The 24,092-nt window shown below is 43.6% G+C and overlaps 1 protein-coding gene across 2 annotated transcripts in view; it reads left to right on the forward strand.

Annotated features, from left to right (window-relative positions):
* The first annotated feature begins 2,059 nt into the window (after positions 1 to 2,059).
* TJAP1 (tight junction associated protein 1) overlaps positions 2,060 to 24,092 on the forward strand; it is a 44,987-nt gene continuing 22,954 nt past the window's right edge. Inside the window, exons 1-2 of one of the 2 annotated variants that reach the window (XM_053382849.1) lie at positions 2,060 to 2,776; positions 22,273 to 22,367. The gene's annotated coding sequence lies outside the window, so the exon portion shown is untranslated. The remainder of the gene's footprint in view (positions 2,777 to 22,272; positions 22,368 to 24,092) is intronic. The other variant, XM_053382848.1, reaches the window with a different exon arrangement.

Raw genomic sequence — 24,092 nt, forward strand, 5'->3', positions numbered from 1 at the left:
AATCCTGCCAATGAGTCCATTTTTGTTGTTGTTTCTGCAAATAAGTTGTAAAAGGTTCCCATTCCTTTTCAAAGTCACTATTGTCCTTTTCACACAGTTTATCTGTTAACTTTGCTAACTCTGCATAGTTCATCAGCTTTTCTTGCCACTGTTCTTTTGATGGTACTTCTCCAGTCTTCCAGTTTTGTGCTATTAAAATTCTTGCTGCTGTTGTAGCATACGTAAATAATGTCTGATTTTCCTTCGGCAATTCTTGTCCTAAAAAACCTAACAGAAAAGCTTCCGATTTTTAAACAAAAGTTGTTTTAAACATCTTTTTCAATTCATTGTATATCATTTCCCATTTTTTAAAATGATATTGCAATCCCACCACATGTGGTAAAATGTACAATTCTTTGTCCAATGCAGACGCCCTTCACAGTAAGAACAGTTGAACAGTAAGATGAGTATTAGCAAAATGCATGCTTAGAGGTCACTTCAGGATTTTGGGGAGAAAGCAGGGAGGTTCCAGGAGTTTATGGCAGAAGCCCTAGAAAATTAATATTCTGATGAGGAGCCTCTGCTTGGAATTTCAGATTTTGTTGCAAGAGGTTCATAGACCTCAAGAGGCTAATTTGCTGAATGGGTGTTGTACTTGCATGCCTCTGTTGGCAATCTTATACATACTTACCTATGAGTCTGTCCTATTGAACTCAATTATACTTATGTCTGAAGTATATGCATAGGACTGAATAGGCACACATAATTTCCAAGTCAGATTACAGTATCGCTCAGTTTGTTATTGCAGGTGATTTTAGTGACATTTGAAACAACCCCTTGAACTACTTTATTCTGTCAGAATTACATTCATGTGGGTTCTCCTGAAGGATGCCCTGACATGTGATTATGAAAGATCAGGCCTGGTTTGGCAATCTTCCCCCAGGGCAATTGGCAGTGCTCTGTAGATCCTTTTGGTTACATTGTTCAGAGACCCTTCTTCAGAAAACTTTTCAGGCTGTAGACAAAAATTACTTGATGGGAAACAATGCAGGCAGAAGTTTATTATTGCATTTCAAAAGACTAACCTGTGTATTGTGGCAGGATATATTGTGGACTACAGTCTTCTTGATCAATAGCATGAAATGTTATCCCCAGTTTGCAGGAAAGAAAGAAATAGGCTAGCTAGCCAATATTGATACTTCATTGGTTTACTCTGGTCTTTTGACATTCCCTGATATTTTAATACCAGATGTTATTGATCCTTAGATTGAGTAGTTATCTAATATTTATATTATTGTTGGGTTTAGTGTGTTTAAAATTATAATTATATTTATATTAAATTATAGTTATATAATTATAAATTATACTTAAATTACAGTTATAATGTTGTATACTGCCTTGACCATGTTTTGTTTAAGGACAGCATATAACTGTTTAAATAAATGAAGGAATAAATTAAAGCACGCTGCAAATTCAACAAAATGATCCAGCTGTCACTTCCAAGTAAGCACACTTCAGTATTATTCCCAAGCGTGCAGAGAATTGCAGCCTGACGCTGTAGCGTTACAATGCAATCCTATGCCTCCTAATACGAAGCAAGCACCATTGATTTCAATAGGACTTAACACGAGGTAAGCAGGCTTGCGCCCTTAAGCACTCTCACCGAAGGAGCACCGAATTCATTTAGACTTAACTAACTTATTAAATATTGCGCTGCAGAAGTAATGCGTGACATGTAGAGCCGCCATAAATAAAGAAGCATTTATTATTGACTATATCACCACCTCAACTAAAACACAAAACAATCATTTAAATGTGTTGACAAGCCTATAGTTTGCCTCAAGACTCGCCCGGCCCGATTCCACCCATAGCAAAACTTGTTTTTTTTTTTCTTCGTGTTTTATTTCCTAAGGTCGCCGCCTACCTTTCCCCATCCTCCACTTTCCCCGCTGTCATGGTAACCCTCCCGACGCCCGGCGCGCTCTCTCTCTCCCTCTCAATATCATCCCACCCGCTCCTTCGCTCTCGGTTTGGTGATGATGCAAGCGCGCCGGTACGTGGGGATTCCGCCGGATTACCCGGCATGCCCCGCGGCAAAATGGCGGCCTGAGCCGAGCGCGCGGGTCCCGGCTGAGAGGGGCGGGGGGCAAAGTTTTGCGGCGGGCAAAGGGCTGTTTCCAACCGGCTCGGAACCGGCCTCAAAGTTACGGGGGTTCCCCCAGGGAAGCCGGAGCGCGGGGTTGGGCCCCGGTAGGTGGAGGCGCGGATCCGAAGCGGGGAGCCTGTTGCTGAGATCCGGAGCCCCTCGGCGGGACCACGGGGCGCCCGTGGTTGGGGCCGGGTCGCCAGCCGCCTCTTGGCCCTGGGCTGATGCGGGGTCGTCCGTAGGCAGCAGCAGCAGGTAGCGGCGGGCGGGGCTGACCTGCGTCCTCCGTCGGGATCGCGGCTGAGTTGCAGGGAGTAGGCAAGCCGGCTAGGTCTGGGGGTGAAGCGGAGCGGTGGGCTCTCTTGGGGCTGAAAGTTTGATATAAGTGAGCCACGGGGGGGGGGCTGGCTTTTGGGGGACAATTGGAGCAGGAGTTGGGGGAATTGAGAATGGATATTAATAGGTGCGGATTTAAGAATTGATTTAGATCTATTCTTGGGGCAGTGATTTCTTACCCGCACTGTGTGCACAACAGAGGGGGAAATAAGTAAGACTGAAACTTACTGCTGGAGGAGAAATCGCCTGCCTGAGGGACAAAGGATGGAAACAGTGGAGATTAGTACATAGTACTAAAAGGAGCTGCTGGAGCAGGTGAGAGTGAAATTCACGTAGTGTGATTTAACTTCATCTTTATTCCCATTATTTGTGATGATAAAACTTGTTTCTGCCGTACTTCTAGGAATTGGAAATCTTCAGTGAATACAGCTCCAGACTGAGAGTTATTCTAGGTTATTTATGGTTATTTGTTTTGAAGATTTATATCCAGCCTTTAAATCTAATGTAATGTAGTAAGATACAGTATGTGAAATAAAAGGGAAAGATGATATTATTTGACATTTCAGTGATAGGCAAGAGTGAGTGGACAAAGAATTGAATGGCCATGACCTGAGAGAAGCTGGAGCAAGTGAGAGGCTTCTCCATAGTTGTTTGTGACTCTCAGCACTGCACATCTGTCTTGCAGAATTGCATTTGTTGTGGATACAGATTTAAGTGAAGTAATGAAAGAGGAAATTTGTGGCTTTAGACTGTGTCATCTGCGCTGACACATCTTTGTCTGCCAGTTGGACCAGCAGGGCTCATAAATAAGAGTTTGTGGTTTTTCTTGGCATATAAACAGGATTAAATTAAATATGCACAATTTGTGGATACAGTAGAAATGGATTTGGTTTCTGAAATGGATTAGTGTTGTCCACGTACACACAAATTTAGCTGAAATCTCTTTGTTTTCCAAAAAATAAATTGATTGCAGTATAACAGAACCACAAGGCTGTCAAGCAAAATGAACACAGTCTACCAAGATCTGCGAGAGGAGTTAAAATGATCACTTGTATAAGTAATGTAATTTGCTTGTTTTCACCAAAAGGATGGGAAACTACTCAACTAATCTGTATCAAGAAGCTGTTATAACCCTGGCATCCAGGTAACGTTGGTGAGCACCAATGACTCACATAATCCTTGGTCATTGTAGCTGTGTCTAATGGGAGATGGAGGCCAACAAAATCTAGAGGACCATAGGTTAGTATATACTGTTCTAAATGCTAGAATGGAAAGATCTCTGCCAACTGCTTCATTTTGAAGAGGAAAAAAGTTACACTTCCGCTTACAATTCAGCTATGAGAAAATATCCCAAACAAACCAAATTCAAGAATAATGTGAGGGAAAGTATGTTAGAGGGGATTAGTATTAGTATCCATTCCTCATCACTATACAGGAGATACAGGTAAACTAGGATGCAGTTGTACCAGAGAAGGCTTGACCTAGAAGCCTTCCTTGCCTTGAGAAGAATAGGAAGTTGAATGTAAGCACTGAATTGCCTTTCCTTGAGGACAGGAGACATTCTAGCACTGGGATATAAAAGGCAGTACATTCCAAGGTTAGCGTTCTTCCTCTTTCTCCCTCCCCTGCCAGCAACCCTGCTAATTGCAGAACCTCTATAATCCATCACCCAAATACACCCTCAGTGGAGACAAACAAGTCTGTCTTACAATGCCTCATGAAAGTATACCCAGAGACCTAAGTGACCATGGTGTGGAAGTCACAGGTCCCTTTTACCGAATGATACAGAAAGTCACTCAGCACTTGGAGGACACTGGATTTCTAGGTCAAAGAAATGATTTCCCTAAGCCAGGGATACTATGAAGACCACCTTGCTTGGAACAGATTTCTTGAATGAAACAAAAGGGGTTATGTGTTGCATTAGGGGCTGCCTAGGCATTTCTTGAGTGTCCTGCATAAGCCTAACATGTGCTTCTCTTCCAGGGAGTAGAAGATGTGGGATGAAAGGAATATGGGAGGCTGCTTTATGCAGAGTCCGATAATTGGTCTGCCTAGCTCATTATTGACTACAGTGAGTGGCATTGCCTCTCCAGGGTTACACAGGGTGTTTTCCAGCCATACCTTTAAATGTCAGGGATTGAACTCAAGACTGCCTGCCTGCAATTTGCAAAGCATGTTCTCTATCAATGATCAGCCTTAAAAAATCATAAAACGTAGCAAAATCTGTTATACTTGTCCCACTTAGGGGAGAGTATAAAGTGATCGAGATGGATAATGTGGCAGTCAAAGGCTATGCAAATAGGCAAGGAAGAGAGAAACTGGTCCCTCTCCTGCAAATAGCCCTCTTGATTTTCTCTGGCAAGAACGTCTGAAAGGTATATTTGTGGCCATGATGTCTAACTTATCAGCTTGCAGAGCACCTGGCTAGTTACTATACATTGCTAGATTAGGCTGATGTTGGTTTGCTTCAGCAAGGAAATTCTTATGAAAGAAGTCTAAGGTAATCCATATGGATAATTCCTAGATAGCTTCAGCCAGTGCTTTTCTTCTGGGGGTACGCATACCCCTAAACGTTTTGTGAATCTAAGTATGGCCTCATTGAGGGACAGTATTTCAATATGAGTAGGAAAATGAAAGTACCCCTAAACATTTTTTTAGGGGGGGAAGCACTGGCTTCAGCTGATACTTTGCAAATCAGGAGTGGGGAACCTCCAGCCCCTGGACCAAACTAAATTTGGTCTGCAAGACTATTTCTCCCAAATCTTGTCCAACTAACATAATATGTGCCGGCAGGTAGTGATGTGGCAGCCTGTGCACAATTGAGAGCCTTAAAGTATGCTCCTAATTGTGCACTGGCAAGGGAAAGCAGCCATTGGCTCAGCAGTACAGTTGAAACTTGATGGATTGACTGTATATGATTCTTTGATGTCTGACTTTGGGACTTCAAAGCACCCAGTCACCTGATAGTGTGATTGACAGGCGGGGAGCCCTCCCAAATTTGGCCTGGTAGGCTTGATCCAGGATCTGGCCACAGAGCTCATTCCTGCTTTAAGTAATCACTGTAAGGAAGACTTTCTCAAAATACCTTATTTAAAATAGTTCTTGAGAGCTATGAGGAAGTGACAAAGCCGAATACATAGCAACCTTTATTTTCAAGTCCATTCTTTTATTTAAAATTTTTGTATGCCATATCCATTTTATGTGAATTTTGGCTAATTGCCTATTTAGTGCTCAAAGTAAACTGCATGTAAACACAATGGCAATCAATGTGTCACGAATCTGGATATTTTAGAGGCGCGAGTTGCACAACTAAGGGTATACCTGTTGCCTAGCCCTAAGTGTTGTATTTGCACTAAAGACTCCTGTCAGGCTTGGATATAGTTGTGTCTGATCTTCAAGAACACTGAACACACTTTTTCTTAGTCACGGTTCGGAGAATAAAAGTATGTGGAATTTGGTCCCTCCACGTCGCAGGCCCTTAGTGAACTTTAGTCAGAATGATACGGGAAACTGTGCTGCCTTGTGGGAAGAAGATTGTAAGACTATTCTAGCTTGATCTCATGCCTCCTTCATCTTATTCATACTGATGTCTTTGACCTATTATGCACCGAAGACCTGCTCATAATTCAGGATTGGCTCTTGTGCTATCCCTGGTTGGAAGAGCTGCTGATTGATTCAGAAGCTAATAAAGGAGGAACTCCGGTAAGCAGGACTGTCTGACGTTCTTAATATGGGTTCTCTAAAGCCTGCTGGAGAAAGCATATTAAGTGTCGAGTCTTCTGATTTCCATTTAATGTGAGAAAGATCAGCCCCCCTCAGTTCAAAGGATCTCTTGGAGGGATTCAAAGTGGGTTCCTTTCTTACCCACTCTAGCCATTTCCCTGCTTTACTCCTGTACAAGACTTGTTGGAAAAACTTCACGTTGTTTCCTGCCTGTGCAGGAAATCCATTGGTGTCTTTCACAGGGAAGGGGTTGGCCTGCATCCACTACAGTTCCTTGAACTATGAAGTAGGCAAGTGAAGTCCACATGAGAGAGCCAGTGTGGTGTAGTGGTTAAGAGCGGTAGACTCGTAATCTCGTGAACCGGGTTTGCGTCTCCGCTCCTCCACATGCAGCTGCTGGGTGACCTTGGGCTAGTCACACTTCTCTGAAGTCTCTCAGCCCCACTCACCTCACAGAGTATTTGTTGTGGGGGAGGAAGGGAAAGGAGAATGTTAGCCGCTTTGAGACTCCTTTGGGTAGTGATAAAGCAGGATATCAAATCCAAACTCCTCCTCCTCCTCCTCTTCTTCTTCTTCTTCTTCTTCTTCTTCTTCTTCTTCTTCTTGGGACAGGCGTCCTTTCCCTCCCACATGTAGACTTCTGGTCAAAGGTGGAACTGGTCTGTTGGCTGATTCTCTTCAATTGAAGCGACCTGGTAACTGAGGGCCCTCCATTGCCAGGTCTCCATTGTCGTACGAGGGAAGCATGTGTTAAACAGTCAGCCTTTGGTCTTCAGGAAGTGTTAATAATAATAATAATAATAATATTTTTTATTTATACCCTGCCAGTTTGCCTTTGTATCCCAAGTTTCCCCAGGTATGGAGGAATCACCTACCCTTACCTAAGTCCTGTTGGGGCACCCTCCCAATTCTCACACAGTATACCTACTTGAATATTATATGGAATGATACGCTAAACTGTGCATCTCACTTTGCACACTGTTTCCGGCAAGTTCCCTAAAGTCTGTAGTGTGTGCCTGCCTTGCTTCCTGTACTGCCTTTTCAAATTGTTTGCTTAAAATTGTTCTTGCATGGAAGTAGAGTAATGAACATATCCCGAAATGCAGGGAAAATGAAATCTTCGGTAAAATTGGCCAGAAAGAGTAAACAAAGTGGTTATGCTTATGATACTGTTGCAAATTTTAAGTATTGGGGAGAGTCTATAATTGTATACTGTGTATGTTGTTGCCACAATTCATTTTCAGTGGCTTGAGTTTGGGGGTGTATAGCTCTTGTAAAATAGAGTTTACCTCAGATCCCCTTTTCCCACACTGCTTTTAATTTAGGCCTGGGAAATAGTGGATAAATATTAGTAATTTTTTTTCAGGGTTGAGGACTTAGTGGTTCAAGTTAAATCAGAACTGCGGTATAGCCAAAAGAAGAGGGATTTTGGAGCTGGAAAAGGATTTTAGATTATTTGAAGCTTCCATGCATAGTTCTTGCAAAACTTCGTTAGGAATTATGTGCATGCAAGAGCAGAGTTAAGCCTTTAGTCTATATAGTATATAAATCTGTCTGGGGATCAAAAAATAAACATCTTGGTTTAGCTAGTTTGAAGAGGTTGAAGAGAGAAGCAGCCATTTTCCTTGGGACATGACCTGTGACTGGTTCACTTCAGCACCAGGTTGGATCTTTGATTTGACTAACTGGGATGGTAACTTAATGCAGTGTTAATGATCATTTCAATGCCCTGGGATCAACAGAGTCAGACTTTTGCTTCCAGCAAGGTCAACATCTTATGCCTGAGGCTGCTTTATCATAGCCAAGCTATAAAGTTGGATTCACAGACACCTGCTGCAGGAATTGCCATTGGGAGTTCTGTCTTGCGTGTTTTAATGTTTCAGTTCTAAGCTTTCTTTAATGTGCTTTTGTTTCTCAAAAGGATTAGATCAAACATATATTTTCACTGGGCTTCTTTTAAATGTTCAAGTGAGCACAGCCTTGTAGAAGAAACTACTCCCCCCACCCCCATGTCCTTTAATTTAACCAATACAGTGGTACCTCAGGTTACATACACTTCAGGTTACATACACTTCAGGTTACAGACTCCGCTAACCCAGAAATAGTGCTTCAGGTTAAGAACTTTGCTTCAGGATTAGAACAGAAATCGTGCTCCGGCGGCATGGTGGCAGCAGGAGGCCCAATTAGCTAAAGTGGTGCTTCAGGTTAAGAACAGTTTCAGGTTAAGTACAGACCTCCGGAACGAATGAAGTACTTAACCCAAGATACCACTGTATATATGTTTTACATCCCTAGTTCACACAGTAGTTGTGCCTTAATTTTGTCTGTTCCTGAACCTGAATTATGTTTTTTTTTAAATTATTATTATTTTGTGATATAGTTCCCTCCCCTGAATCTTAATTTTCACTGTTCTTTATAAATAAATGCTATCAGCTTGAAATCAAATTCTTTCAAGGAAAAGGCAGGAAGTACTTGGTGGCACTTGGTAATTTGAGAGGGCTTCTTTTGAGCACTGGTTTAAAATTGCATTCATATCACACTATTGTTTTTGTCTCTATTTCCTTCTTTTCACCTTTAAGTAGACATGGTTAGGCTTGCAGCCTTCATCCTATTGAAAACATATAATACTTGTTCATTAATATGCCTTCAAACATGGTGATCGCAGTGATTTCCAGGACATGGATTTTTAAGTTGTTGCAACTTAAAGGGCACATAATTTTAAACCGGTCTGTTTATGATTATTCAAAATAGCAGCCTGTTTCTTAAAAGGTCAAAAGAGTTCGCACACACATTTACATATTTACCTGCTGCTTTGCAGGACACCTTTGGGAGGAAAAAAGGCTAAGGAGTAAACCCTATACAAATTCAGAGTGGAGTTCCTAAGTGTTGGATGGCACATTGTTCTCCTCCTTTTGGCAACTCCTGCAGCCAAACTGGTGCTAAACGTATTGCTCTGCTTTCCTTTGGATCACGTCAGTGAGGCTGTGAGGGGGTTCTTTTCATCTGGGCAACCCAGGACCTCTATACACTCTGCCAAGGCTTGTGCCTCAAAGAGAGGTCACTTTGGTGCTGCTAATTCAATAAAACCAACATGGAAGGCAGCAGTTACAAGTTACCAGTCTCTGTAACCACAGCAGCTGCTGTGATTCTACAATGATTTGACTTTACCTCTGGAGGCATAGTCCATCGCCTCAAGACAGATGGATGCCAACAACAACAAAATCTGGATTTATTTGTAATTATATATATTTTTTGTAAAGAGTTGGTAACTACAATCTTTAGAAATAATAAGTTGTTGAAATACTCAAGTACCTTGATCCGGAAACGCATCATTTAAAAATACCCACTATAAAACCAGAACACAGTTTGTACTGTTAAGACATTTAGCATTTGCTTTAAAATAGGTATACAGTATTTTTACTTTGGCTAGTGTATGGTGGCAGCTGTAGAATTTCTACAAACCTTGTATTGATATTGAACAATTTTCAGCCTTGTGTTGGAATGTATATCTATTGCTATATAAATTCCAGCCCTGAGAAATTGAGACTCTCCTGCTTAGATGTGTTTCTGGGGAAGGAGGAGGTTGATTTGAAGTTGTGGGATCTTACCACCATTTCCTTGTTATGGTCAGATCCCCATTCTAAGAGACCCTTCACCTCTGTGGAGGGGCCTAATTCACTGAGAATCCTAACAGGAAAGGATCCAATACCCCTTCCCTTTCACTGGAGAAGAAGAGTATGTTCTTCGAGAAGAGTATATTTTTGGTGGCAAATGGGGGTCATTTCCCAGTTACCTATATATAAAGTATATGAAGAGGGAATTTAGTAAACTCCTCTCCTTTCTGCTCTTTTGTGGGAAGCTGAAAGGAAACTCCCTTTTCTCTCGCCTGAGGAGAGGAGGATTGTGTCCCAATGTAAATTCCTGCATTGTTCTCCATTCCAAACCCAGCATTTCCCAGCCTGTGTGGAAGGCTGGGAATAAGCACCACAAGCAACATTACACATCATTGCTTAGTTCTTCAGAGCCTAAATAAGTAAATAAATGTAGTCTGATCATCTTTGTTGTTGAGACAAAGTCTATCTGGGTTCTTAGGAAATTTTAATCTGAAAATCTTCCACAACAGCAGTAACTGGTGGAACTACAGCCTTTTTTTAGCTTTGCTATGCTCACTTAATACTTGAAGTGTAGAGAAACCATTGTGTTTGAGGCCTTTAGGAAATACTATCAAACTTAATGATAAATTTTAATTGAGCAACTCCCCGCTGGAATTTTCATTTCATTGAAGAGTAGTGATTTTAAGGAGAGCAGCATGGTGTCCTCAGAGACTGAAACACCGTTCCAAAGAAACAAAAGGCGTTTTTCTGTGTTTGTAGAAAGTCTTCAAGGGAAGAGTTACTTCTGTGTTCTCTCTAGATCAGCTGAATAATTTGACTATTAAGATTGGGGTGGGCATTTAATGATGTGTGTGCATCATGAGGCTACCTATGAATAAGCAATGGTCTCATGCCAACTGGGAATCCTTGAAAGTACAGTGATGCTGCAGAAACTAAGCCAAGTTCTTTGTAAGATTCTAAAACTTCTAAAGGGTATATTTACAAGGATCAAACCTCCCAGCTCCCAACTTGTAGCTTCAGAAATAACTCTGATAGGATTTAGCGTAGTCAGCGCCCCGGCTGGGTGTGGAGAACGTATTGCCATGTAGTATTTAGTATTGGATTGACAGCCTGTAATATAAACATTAGTCCAAACACGATCTTATACCAAAACTCCGCCCATGCAAGGAGCCAGCCGTCTTCCTGCCACGTGCCATAAATCGTTTACGGTTTGCTCGTGCCAGTGCATTTGAGAAACAGCTGCACACTGGGATTAGCAGTTTGTAGAGGGCCTCTGCTGAGCTAAATTAGGGCCTACTGCCCTGGTTGTCAATGCTGGTAATGGGGGGGGGGAGTGAAATAGCAGAAGTGTTTCTCTGCACCAAAAGGCTATTAGTTCAGGGAATGAGGGTGGGGATTTGCGTAGTAGAGGGCAGTGAGTAATGGTGTTCTGGGCTGTTAGAGTAGCTATGTGCTGACATACTTCTTGCTTATGAACAGAGCCGGAATGCCTGATCGATGGTTGCCCCGCATCATGGGGAGATTAGTCACTAAATGTAACCAGTATGCCATCAAGCTTTTTTCTGTAGCATAGCAAATGTGCAGGTAAATGTTAACATGCTGAAGAATAGAGTAGCTTGGCAGTAGGGATGTTTCGTTGGGATTGCTTTGTGCTCATAGAGAATGGCCACCCTTTCCTGTTACAGTGGTACCTTGGGTTACATACGCTTCAGGTTATAGACTCCGCTAACCCAGAAATAGTACCTCGGGTTAAGAACTTTGCTTCAGGATGAGAACAGAAAGTGTGCTCTGGTGGCGCGGCGGCAGCAGCAGGAGGCCCTGTTAGCTAAAGTGGTGCTTCAGGTTAAGAACAGTTTCATGTTAAGAACGGACCTCCGGAACGAATTAAGTACTTAACCCGAGATACCACTGTATTGGGAAGGAGACTTTGTGCCTAATATCCTAAAGATATTTCTGTGTAGCTCTTAGGTCTTCCTTCTGTCCAGTTCTCTTTTCTCATGACCTGTACAGTTTTTATTTCTTAATTGCTCTTCTAAACTGCCCTTTACTCAAACGAATCCCCTAAAATATAAATGATAGACTTCAGGACAAAGAGCAGCAGCAAATACAGATAAAAATTCAGCAGCAGACATAATACTCCTCAAATTACCAAACCTTGGAGAGTCTTAATCAGTGCCAACAAAAGCCTGGGTCAACAAGCGTGTTTTACTTGGCACCAGAAACGCATCAGTGTAGAGGCTAACTGCACCTCTGTGTAAGGGAATTCCTTAGTTAGGGTCTTCTCGGTAGTGGCACCCCATCCCCTGTCACTATACAGTGTTTTATCCCCAGTGAAAAAAGGAAGAAAGCCTCTTCAGGTCAGCTTGTAAATGGAAACAGGTATTTTGATTCTGGGCTTATTTAGGGCTTTGTTTCTCATCATTGGGGATGCGGGTTGCTCTGTGGGTTAAACCACAGAGCCTAGGACTTGCTGATCAGAAGGTCGGCAGTTCAAATCCTCGCGACGGGGTGAGCTCCCGTTGCTCGGTCCCTGCTCCTGCCCACCTAGCAGTTTGAAAGCATGTCAAAGTGCAAGTAGATAAATAGGTACCGCTCCGGCGAGAAGGTAAACGGCGTTTCCGTGTGCTGCTCTGGTTTGCCAGAAGCGTCTTAGTCATGCTGGCCACATGACCTGGAAGCTGTCTGCGGACAAACGCCGGCTCCCTCGGCCTATAGAGCGAGATGAGCGCCGCAACCCCAGAGTCAGCCATGACTGGACCTAATGGTCAGGGGTCCCTTTACCTTTACCTTTACCTTCTCAGCATTGACACCTTAAATTGGAGCCAGAAATTTATAGGGAGCCAGTGCAGGCCACACCACTAGCATAATCCTGCATAGATGCTCCAGGCAACAGGCTAGCAACAGTGTTCTGCACTAGCTGGTGTTTTCAGACTATCTTAGAAGGCATTTCTGAGTAGGAAAAGCATCATGTTTGGAACAGCTTTGTCTTGTGCTATGGATGCCGGTCTGATGTTAGAATAGCTCCATAATTTCTGTGGGATAAAATGTTGGGTGAGATCACATGGAACCTCTTTAATATTCTGACTTTTTTCATTCTGCAGTTGAGTAAGTGGGCAGGAGGCCACTATATTGTTGGTTACAGAAACAGAATAAAAATGATCCATAAATACACACATGCACAAACAAAAAACTAGCCATTTTTTGGAAACCATGTTGCAGAGTTTGGGGTACTTTGCGGAATGTATTATTTGTTTATTAAAAACACCCTCAATCCAAATGATTATTTGGAGGATCTGAAATTAGTTGTGCCCTAGTGACTTCCTTTTCCATTCCCTGTTTGAACATGAACCATAGTTTGCTTTGTTGCCTGCATCAGCAAATTGTGCTTTGTGCTTTCTCTCTAAATCAGAATTAGAAACCTACTTCAAACTATGGTTTCAGATTCCAGTTTGAAAGGCAAGTTCTAACCAGAGATTGCCAATTCAGACATCACAATACATGATTGTTAGTACTAAATGGGAAGCAGAGATAGACACTGCATGCAGGAGGCAAGGAGAGGATGTACAAGTCTGTGGCTTGTACATGGTCTTCTAAAGCACCATTTTGCAGAGCTATCTGATTTTTTATTCATTCTCTTTTCACTTACGCTGGTTGTAAATCCACAATTTTTCTACTTGTGCCCAAGTATTAACCTTAGGACACATTAATAATTCAGCCTATCACAGATGGACTTCCCATGCTGTTTGGTAAGTAAAACAGTATTTTATTTACCTGTATGTAGTGAGCTATGCTTGGGAACGACCATATTAAAATCTTGTAGTTTTATCTGTTGCCATGTCTCTTCGGTTAGCTCCGCTGAGTATTGAACATATTGATGTTCGTATTATATTTATTTTCTGAACCACAAGGACATTGATAGGGAGGAAAGAAAAAGCCCAATTATGGCCTGGTTCCCATGTTATGCTAAGCCATGGTTAAGCCAGAGTTTCTAAACTGGTAAGAAACCATGGTTTGTGAGATGGTTTGTTCATGATTAGTAAACCATGGTTAAGCTACCGGGCCAGGTTCATAAAATGTGGTTTATAAACTGTAGTTAGCATTGCATGCAAACACAGCCATAAGACTATTGAGGTGGAAGTACTTAGACATAGGCCTTGTTCCCATCTCACTGTAAACCAAACTAGAACTGCACAAACATACAGCTTCCTGCACAAGAACTTATATCCACTTTGCTGCTCCCTAGTCCTTTTAGCATAGTACTCTGCTGCAGCTAAGCCAGGGTTTGACTTAGTCTGTTGTCTGAACCAGGGCTAGAGTCTCTTTTTGCCTCTGTTCGGAGACCCAAAATAGTACGAACAAAAGGCTATGGAAGGCTGAGGAGCACAGCTCTAGGTTTACAGGGCTTGATTGTGTTCAGTGATGGCAAATATATGGTCTTTGCAAAAACCTAAATTTCTCAAACTGATGACATTGCTATGACAGGGTCATCAACAATGGGTTGGCTAACTGTATGTATCTGAGAACTTAATGAATACCTGTGTCCAGAACCTTTTCACCTAGGCACAGTCCCACCACACAAGTTCAAAGGAGTCCACTGATGGCACCTGTGGAGGTATTGAAGTGGGGTCTACAGCCACCATAGGAGTACTTTGTGCAACACCTCCTGAATTCTGGCAGAGGTAGAGCGGAGGTTTAGTCCAAATCGAGTCCCCACAGTTCTCTTCAGTGCTTATGTCCAGATCACCTTCCCATATAGTTCCCACCAGTGATAATTGGTATATCTGGGAGGCCCCCCTTGAGCTTTCCATCTGGCTGGATGCGGAAGTACTCATAAACTAACTGTGAGTAGATACCATATCAACAGCTTCCACACAATGACCTCACCTGGGCAATGCATATTTCTACTTTTGCTCAGAGTGAAGCCTTGCTGCAATTTGCTGCTAGACACTGTTTTGTTCTTAAGAAACAACTGAAGACTGGTATGCAAATATAACAAAATGATTGATAGGCATAAATTCAAAGTCCCACCTCCCCAGCCCATTAGTGTTCCTAAGCAACCATGAGGGCTAGTAACTTTAGTAAAGCAATATGTACTGAAATATAACAGGATCTCACGAGCTGTGTCTTGCAGTGCCTTTCCCCAAATAAATAAATCAAGATTCTTTGTTTGTTTGTGTAGAATTCAACCCACATATAAAGCATGGAGTGTTTTTGTGTGTGTTTTCCCTCCACTGTGTGTGTGAGAGAGCTATTTCTAACCCTCTCTCTCCTCCTGCTGGGTGTTTGTTGCTGCTGCTGGAAGTGATTTTCTTTCCACCCCTCACCCCCACCCCATTAAAAAATTCAAAATAGAGTGTTAGCTTTCTGCCTGAAAGGAGTTAACCTCATGTTGACTGATGAACCTTGGATAGGCTTATTTCAAGGGATTGCATGTTGTCCACCGCACCTGTGTGCATCTACACTCACTGAGTTTTAAACTGAGGATAATTCATTGTCGGTCATGATAGTTCTTGGTTTGTTGCTGGCTACTTTTCACATGGAAATGTTTTGGAGGTACTGTGAATAATTTGGGGGGGGGTGAGGGGAGGGATTGGACAAGGGAGAGCTGATGGACATGCAAATAAGACTTTAATTCTCCTTGTCGTATTCTCTTTGCCCAGCTGTATATAGTAACTTCACAGTACGTGTCTCTTCCTATTCCTATGAAAGTAGACTTTGTTCTCTGAAGACTGCTAATCATGCCCCATGGGGGTGTAATCAGTTATAAGGTATTTAATATATGCAGGCAGGAACAGGCTGCCTGGCCAGGCTGGCAGATTGCAACACTACAATTATAAAGGGCCCCTTTCCCCTGCTCTGCCCGCCCACCAGTGGCAGGATGAGGGCTTTGCCCTGAGATGCTGTAAAACATACAAAGGATAAACGTGGGCGGGAGCTGGGTAAGCGCAGAGACACCTCCTTTGCCTGCCTGCTGTTTTCCTGCTTATCTGCATGCTGGGAGAGACAGTACTGCTGAGACTCCTGGAAGCTGGGAGCAGTTGGAGGGGGGGTGGCTGGTAAAAGGGCTCCCCCCCTCTTTCTTTTGGTGGAGCCTAAAGGGGCTTTTCTTCATGGGCATGTGCTTGGAAACGAGGAAACGTATTTCAGTATCTTGGAAGAGAATGGGATTTTTGTTGCATTTCTCTAGCTTGCAGTGCGAATGTGGCACACCCTGCTGCCTCATCGGTCTTTACTTCGTATTGCCTCTCTGTTTTTGGCACTTTCCCTGCCCATTTTCATTTTTGTAGGCCGTTCCCCCCCCCACACTTTTAATTAAAACCATGGTAGCAAACCTTCCACAACTTTCCAGGTGCTCCCTGTGTTCCTTGATCGTTCACATGAAGCCAAACCACCCCTGGATCGTTGAAGAGCATTTGCTAAAAAAGCAAAACAAAACCGATTGTGCTATAAAATGGAACAAACAAGGCGTGAGCTGTTTGTCTTTGCCTTGCAATAACACTTGGTCTGGGGTTCTAACAAGCTTCTACCTGTAAGGGGAGTGGGGCAGAAATTGTCTTGGACAATCTCAAGGCAGTCCTGGATTTAAGTTCAGTGTTTTTGGAGAGAGAATGTGATTCACACTTTTAGTTTCCAAAAGCAAACTTGAAAGCAGAACATTTGTGTGAGACAATTAAGAGGGAAGACAGTGCCCTTCAGCTTGATCTAGGCTTGTCTGGGAAGCTGGCAACAGCTCTTTTTGAGGTAAACCGTCTCCTATTTCAGTAATGTCCTTTAATTGTATATTATTAGCACAATCCATTCATATTAGTCCTACATAGTGCACACCACGGACAGCTGCTTGTACTTGACAAAAACTGGCAACCGTTTGATTTTGATGGAGACATAAGGTTACCTGTTCATATTGTCCACTGTTACTGTACAACGTCACTCATGTCAGTGCATAAGTGGAGTGGAATTGGCTTTGCTTGTCTTCACAACAGCACTGTAGGGAGGTAAAAGTTGTAGTACTGTATTCTGCTTTGCACGTGGGCAATTGACACTAAGCCATAACATAGCCAAGGTGGTCCTGTAGCTGAAACAGAATCAGAGCTTCTCAGTTTGGAGAAGTTTAATAGGTTGGATTCTCAGAATTCATTGTTGCCTTTGCCAAGGAGAAGCAGGATTAGAGAACACTTCTGCCTCTGAAGACTTTGTGGGTGCATAGCGTGTATGTAGCTCCACCCTGTGTGGGCGGCTTTAAGAGCAGGGTCCCCTCCATGTTTACCAGGCATCTGAGACCTTTGCCTTGATTTCTGAGGCTTCCTGTTGTGGCAGGTGGCTCTGAGAGGAAGAGTTCAGTAGAGCAGAAATCATATCAGCCTTTGCTGACTTTTGGTAGTGTATTTGTGTGAAAGGGTGTTGAGGTGGAGAAGAGAGAGAGAGAGAGAGGAATACCCTGCGGGGGGGGGGGAGGATGGTAACTGGCTTTGAAAAAGGGAGCTGCGTTAAACCAAACATTAAAGGGTAGCTTAGCAGTTTCTTTCAGCTTCCTTCTGTTAAACCGAGATTTTTAGATGGTTGAATACTGGCTGTTTTGAGCAAAAGCTGGATTGGCAGGGAGGAAGGGAGAAGCTTCTTACATATTTCTTAAAACCGTTCTTGGCTAGAAAGATCCAGCTGCTCCCCAGTTAGCCCAGTCTACAAATGTGCGTGCGTGCGCACACACATATGAAAGTTATGCTTATGAATTCCCCTTCTCATCCTATTTTGTTTGCTTCAGTACACTTGGTAGTGGCTCCAGTACTCCTCTGTCCGGGTTCACGGCTGAGGCAGTGGTGGAGGTCTGTAGCTGGCATAGTTGGAGGGACTGCGGAGGCCACGTGGGCTTGGCTGCTTGTTTTTGTTCTCTGCTTCGCGTGGAATGCAGTGTGTTTGTCTTTCTTGGCCTGTGGTTTCAGCCTGCATTCCTGCGCATAGAGTCAGCCTGGCGGCAGGCGGCGTGCTGTTCATGCCCTGCGGCTACATGCTTTCAGCTCCACATCAAAGGTGTGTTTAGTGCGTAGCTTGTGCCGTTCTTGGCCACACCTGGTGGCCTGCAGGCACGCAGGTAGGAGGGGCCTGGGTTGTGTTTCCAGACACTGGTTTAAGGTTTAGACTTCTTCTCCGTACTTATGAAAGCAGAAGAGTTGAGTTTATGTTAAACAGTTGGGGGGGGAAATCCACATCCATGGTAACTGAGGAACTCAGCAAGGAGAGACGGTTGCTTTAGGGACGGGTGTAAACCACTGAGCCCGTGATGGGGTGAGCTCCCGTTGCTCGGTCTCAGCTCCTGCCAACCTAGCAGCTCAAAAGCGGGAAGGTAAACAGCATTTCCGTGCGCTGCTCTGGTTTCGCCAGAAGCGGCTCAGTCATGCTGGCCACATGACCTGGAAAAAATGTCTGCGGACAAACATCGGCTCCCTCGGCCAGTAAAGCGAGATGAGCGCCACAACCCCAGAGTCATTCGTGACTGGACTTAACTGTCGGGGTCCTTTACCTTAACCTTTACCTTAACCACCAGCAGCACCTAAAAGCCTACAATAACTGTTGCCTGTTCCCTTCAAATGGACTAGCTTGTGCTCAATTCAACTCCAGTTAAGGTCAGTTGAGGTGGGTCCACTCCTGTGTGTTACTGGTTGGATCCCTGATGACTGGATTAGTTGCTTGAGCTATCAGACTGTACCCTTTGAACTGAAGGGGAAATTGGGACTCATCCTACTTCTGCTCTCAGGAGAACAGCCATGGATACCTTTGGTCCAAATGTGTGGCGTGATTGGCATTTGCCTGTTCCTGCCACTCTACACAACAGAGGTAGCTCACATCAGTGTGGTTGTGGGGCTGTTCTGGAAGGAAAGGTTGACTAGGATGCTTTCTTCCTGGTTGAGTGTGCTCTCTCCAAGTACAGATGATTTAATACCTTTATAATTGAAGAGCTTGCCTGTGATTGAAAGCCCATATTTTGGGGTGTTGTTCTTTGAACTGTGGGGGAAAGAGTTTCATGGAAACTGCTTTTCAGTGGGTGCTTCCCATATTCCCAACTGCGAGCTACAATACTTTGCCTGGTGTGTGAAAAACTGCTGCTTAGAAAAGTCCTTGTGATCAGAGGTTTCCTTGATCCGCAAAAGCACTACCAATTATTTTCTTCCTTTATTCTCCCAATCTCTTTGACCTCCCTGGATACATCCCATATACCCAAAGGCTGTACATATTTTAAAAGTGCACATAATGGTTTGTTAATAGCATAAGGTCAGAAGAGCTCACCTGTTCCCATTGGCAGGAGCTTGTGGTGGTGGATCTCAACAGAGACCACAAGTAATACTTTCGTTTAGAGCGGGTGGCTCTGTGGTCTAAACCACAGAGCCTAGGGCTTGCCGCTCATAAGGTTGGCGGTTCAAATCCCCATGACGGGGTGAGCTCCTGTTGCTCGGTCCCTGTTCCCGTCAACCTAGCAGTCAAAAGCACATCAAAGTGCAAGTAGATAAATAGGTATCACTCCGACAGGAAGGTAAACGGTGTTTCCGTGCGCTGCTCTGGTTCACCAGAAGCGGCTTTGTCATGCTGACCACATGACCCAGAAGGTGTATGCTGCCTCCCTCGGCCAGTAAAGTGAGATGAGCGCTGCAACCCCAGAGTCATCTGCGACTGGACCTAACAGTCAGGGGTCTCTTTACCTTTAATGTTCACATTGCAATTTGTGAGCTTTTGAGCGTTAATAGTAGGGTTATGTGAGGATACGGAGACTTGCTACATACCATTACTCAATATAGTGCAAGGTGCGCTTACAGATTTTTATTCTGAAGCTCTGTCATGTTCTTCGTCCAGAGCTGTGTGCGGGATGCTCCTAGGAGTGGAGTGGTCTGGAATTGTAAGGGTTGTAGACAAGACTTTTAGGGTTGAAAAGCCAGGTTTGTCTTCTGCAGTGCAACCTCGACTCGTTCTGGCTTGTCCCGTGTAAGAACATAAGAAGTCTTTCTGGATCAAGGCCCATCTAGTCCGGCATCCTGTTCTCGCAGTGGCCAGCCAGTCGCCTGTGGGAAGCCTGCAAGCAGGACTGGCATGCGGCAGCACTCTCGCCATTTGTGAATCCCAGAAAACGGCGTTCAGAGTCATATGATCTTGTTCAGTGGAGGCAGAACGTATCCATTGCGGCTAGTAGCCACTCCTAAGTAGAATGTGGTACTTGTGTGTTCTCTAGCCTCCTCCCCACTCTACTTGTTTGTGGTGATTGACAGTGGAAGGAGCCGATGGGGCAGTACACTATTTTAAGCAGGCTTATAAATAAATGAGAGACGAAGGATTCATCTAATAAAAATATATATAAGTTTGTGAGAATCCCCGTGACAACACTACTGTTCTCTGGCTAGAGCTAAAGCTCCCTCTCCTGGACAGATTTGCTTCACTGCAGTCATTTAACAAGGCACAAACTATTGATGTAGTGCCGGATTACAAATTAAATTCAGTTGTGTGTTTCATTCCCCTGACTTTTTGTCTCTTCTCCACGGAAAAGTAACTGTGGAAACCATCATCAGGACCATGCAACTTCCTCCCCAGCCCCCCCGTAGGAAAGTAACATTTCCCCTGCCATTTGTCTACCCTAGGAAGAGTTAAAAGCGTGTATTCCACTCCCAACAACAGCCTCAAAGTCTGTGTTTCACTGAATAGATAGAAAAGCCAGGGGAAAGTAGCATACATTTGCATGCCATTTGTTGACTGTCCCAACATTTACTTAGCTTGTCAAAGTTTTTGATAGAGTCCCTCTTCACTGGTTCTAGGAAACAAAATAATGTACAAAATAATGAGGGTTCGGTTTCTTTAGATTTGTAGAAATAACTTTGCTGCAGTACAGAATACTGACTGCTGAAGGCATGAATTACAACCCTGTACCAAAATAATGCTTAGGGGTTGAATCTTCAACCTCAGTCTTTTAAGGACTCAGGAATCAGTTAAGTTGATTCATCTCATTTTCCAGTGGTGTGAAAATTGTTAGGCATGCTCAACCGTAACATTTGTATTATGAAATTAGTATTGGAAAGGTGAGGAAATTGAGCTTCTACTCTCTGAACTGGCCATAATTAAAGCTCTCAGAAAAACAACAGCAAAAACTGCTCCCTGCTTCTTTGGAATCCTGGTTATCTAAATCTTCAGCTTCCTGTTGTAACCTGTTTTTTTCTCCGCAGCTGTGCAGCAACATAAAGAATCTGCTTGTGTTTTGGTGGCAGCTGAGTGGTATTGGGAACAGTGATTGTGTGTTGTTGATAAATTTTATAAAAGGCTTAGGATAGAAGGTGGTGAACAAATGGAAGACAATAATCCGCAGTTCATGGAATAATTGATGAGTTTGTTTAAGAATGGAAGTGCATGTATGTGTGTTTTGAACAGAAGAGAAAAGTGGGCAGTTTGGGGAATGTGGTTTGTTTTTTATAGTTTCTTCCTCCATTCTTTTTAATGCCAAGTTTTCTTAGCCAAATCTTCCAAAGGCTGCATTAATTTTCTCAAAACAATGTTATCAAACACTGATGCGCGAACAAGGCCTGCAAGCTGACTCTGAACTAAATCCAATTTGTTGTTAAATTCCATTGGTGTTTTGGCATAAATATGAGAACTAATTTTGTGGAATTGATGTTGCTTTTTAAGCCTTAACATGGGTAAGCTAGTAAACTAGAGGGGGAAAGCTGTGGGAGATTGGCTACTTCACGTGATCCCTGATAGCATGACTTAGAAGCATCTTATGATACGACTAATCCAGAAAATAACGTAACTTAAAAGTGTTGAGGTTTCTTAGATTCCCATGAATGTGGCTTCCTTATAAGTAATAGAGACCGAGCTTTTTAAAACCAAGCTACTTTTTCTTTTTACCATTAACTGTAAACTGTCCATTGCTGTCACTTGACTGTGGCTTTAAACTTTTAAAAGCCTGTTTCTCTCAGGGAGCTGCTATTCTCCAGTTACTCTAGTTGTCCCTAGATAAGATTACTTCTCAAAACCGGATGGAATACCGAATTGCAGATGGTATTGACTTGCTGCTCACTGAGCTCTTAACAGCATCCAAGCCTCTCTGTGGCCAAGTGAGGGACACCCCACACAGAAGATCTCTCCTCTGTTTCACAGCAAATAAGGTTGGGCTGTTGTGACTGAGGTGGAATAATGAATGTATCTGCATAATTCATGGCAGTATTCTACTCCAGAATAAATACCTGTTCAATAAGTACATCAAGCAGTTGAATATTCCTGTCCTTTTTTCTTTTTTTTAAAAGGGGGATAGTTTTAAAGGCCTTTCCAGTATGCTGTGGAATTGTGGCCTGATGCTCGGGTTCTGTGATACTCATTGAAAACCTAGTTAGAATACTCTGCGTCCAGCGCTGACCGTGTTCTTGCCTGTACTGTGGTTTTCTTTGTGTGCTCCTGCGTGTCAAGCCGATTGGTAACTCTCACAAAGTTCCCTTTCTCCGGTTTCAGAAGCCGTTGCCCAGATGCTGTTGGATGCGGTGCGGATACCGCAGACTCAGAGCCGGGAGGACGAACATGTTTGGACAGGACATCACTTTGGGTCTGTAAGTCCCTTGTTTTATGAGAGGCCTATGTGGGGAATGTCTGCAAGGGGTTGTGCGGTGGTATCCTGGGTATTTTGTCATGTGCGATGGGCGGGAGGAAGGGAGCTGAGCACGGGACATGTATGTTGTACTCTAGAACCCAGCAGGACACAGGAGAAGTGCGTGGGAATCAGTGCATGTTCTACTGTAGAGGACAATGTCTCTTGTAGATGAGGCAAGGATGACAAAATGCCGTTCACATGGACCAGGCTCTTGGTTGGATATTATCCTCAGTTTTAAAAATGCACAGGAAATAAAAAGGCTTTTGTCTGGTATCAAAACAACACAAGGACCACACGAGTCTCTCTAGGGGAAAAGGTTTCAAAACCAGGCTGCTATAACCAAAATGGCTCTCTCTGTGGTAGTCACCCACCTAATTTCAGAAGACAGGAGCATCAAATGAAGGACCTCTGACAAAGATTTTAACACATGGACATATGGCGGCGGGGGGGAACTATCCTTGAGGTGGCTGGACCCTAAGGCATCAAAGGCTTGAAAGATAGGTGCCCACAATGTAAAATTGTGTTCAGAAATGGGCCTATTGTGAGTAAAATCTCCCCCCCCCAAATGAGCATGAATTAGCCTCTAAAGCTGGTCCTAGTTATCAACCTAGTAGATTATTTTGAATTAACTGGTGTTTCCATGAAGTCTCAAAAGGTATTTTGGGTGCTATTCAACTAAGTTTTATTCACAGTACAGTCATACCTCGGGTTACAGACGCTTCAGGTTGCGCGTTTTCGGGTTGTGCACCACGACGAACCCGGAAGTACTGGAACGGGTTACTTCCGGGTTTCAGTGCTCGCGCGTGCACAGATATACTAAATCACGCTTTGCGCATGCGCAGAAGCACTGAATCGTGACCCACGCGTGCGCAGATGCGGGACTGCGGGTTGCGAACGCTGTTGTTTGCCAACGTGCCTCCCGCATGGATCACGTTCGCAACCTGAGTGTCCACTGTACACCCATTGAAATGAATAGGCCTAGCTTAGCCATGTTCATTAATTTCAATGAGTTTGCTCTGAGTAGAACTTAGTAGAATGCCCTCCCCCATTCTGTTAGGGTTGAACTTTGTTTTGTTGGCTCTCGTCCAGTCCATCACTGATCTCAGACCCCAATTCAGAATCTCTACTGCCTTTCCTGAACCAGATGACAAGGAGAAATCAAGCAATATTCCACTGTATTGGCGGCACCACACTCCATCTCCAGATGACCCGTGCTTTCATCTAAATGTTAAAGAGCATGGGGGGTAAGATACCATTCCAGCCATGGGACTAAGCAATAGTCCTCCAGGACCACCTTCTGTAATCTGACCCTCCAAATAGGAACAGGACCAGCAACAAGGCAGAGTCCCCATCCTTCAGTTGACATGCCTGTCCATAAGGATACCACAACAGATGGTTTTGAAAATCACTGAGATATTCAGGAAAATTTCAGAGTTGCATTCCCTGTCTTTTTCTCAGCACAGGTCATCCATCAGGGTGATCAAGGCAGTTACTTTGCTGTAAGTGGGGCTGAAATCTATCTAGCTAGTAAGTCCCATCCAAAAGTGCCTAGAGTGGTGCATCAATCAGCTGGTTGAGCACTTTGCCCAGAAAGGGATGCATGTTGTTGCAATCCTTGGGGCCTAGGGAAGGCTTTTTTAAGCCTTACAACCACCTGATTCAATATTCAAGATAACCTCTGAAC

Source organism: Podarcis raffonei, chromosome 3 (genome assembly GCF_027172205.1).
Source record: "Podarcis raffonei isolate rPodRaf1 chromosome 3, rPodRaf1.pri, whole genome shotgun sequence".
Lineage (NCBI taxonomy): Eukaryota > Metazoa > Chordata > Lepidosauria > Squamata > Lacertidae > Podarcis > Podarcis raffonei.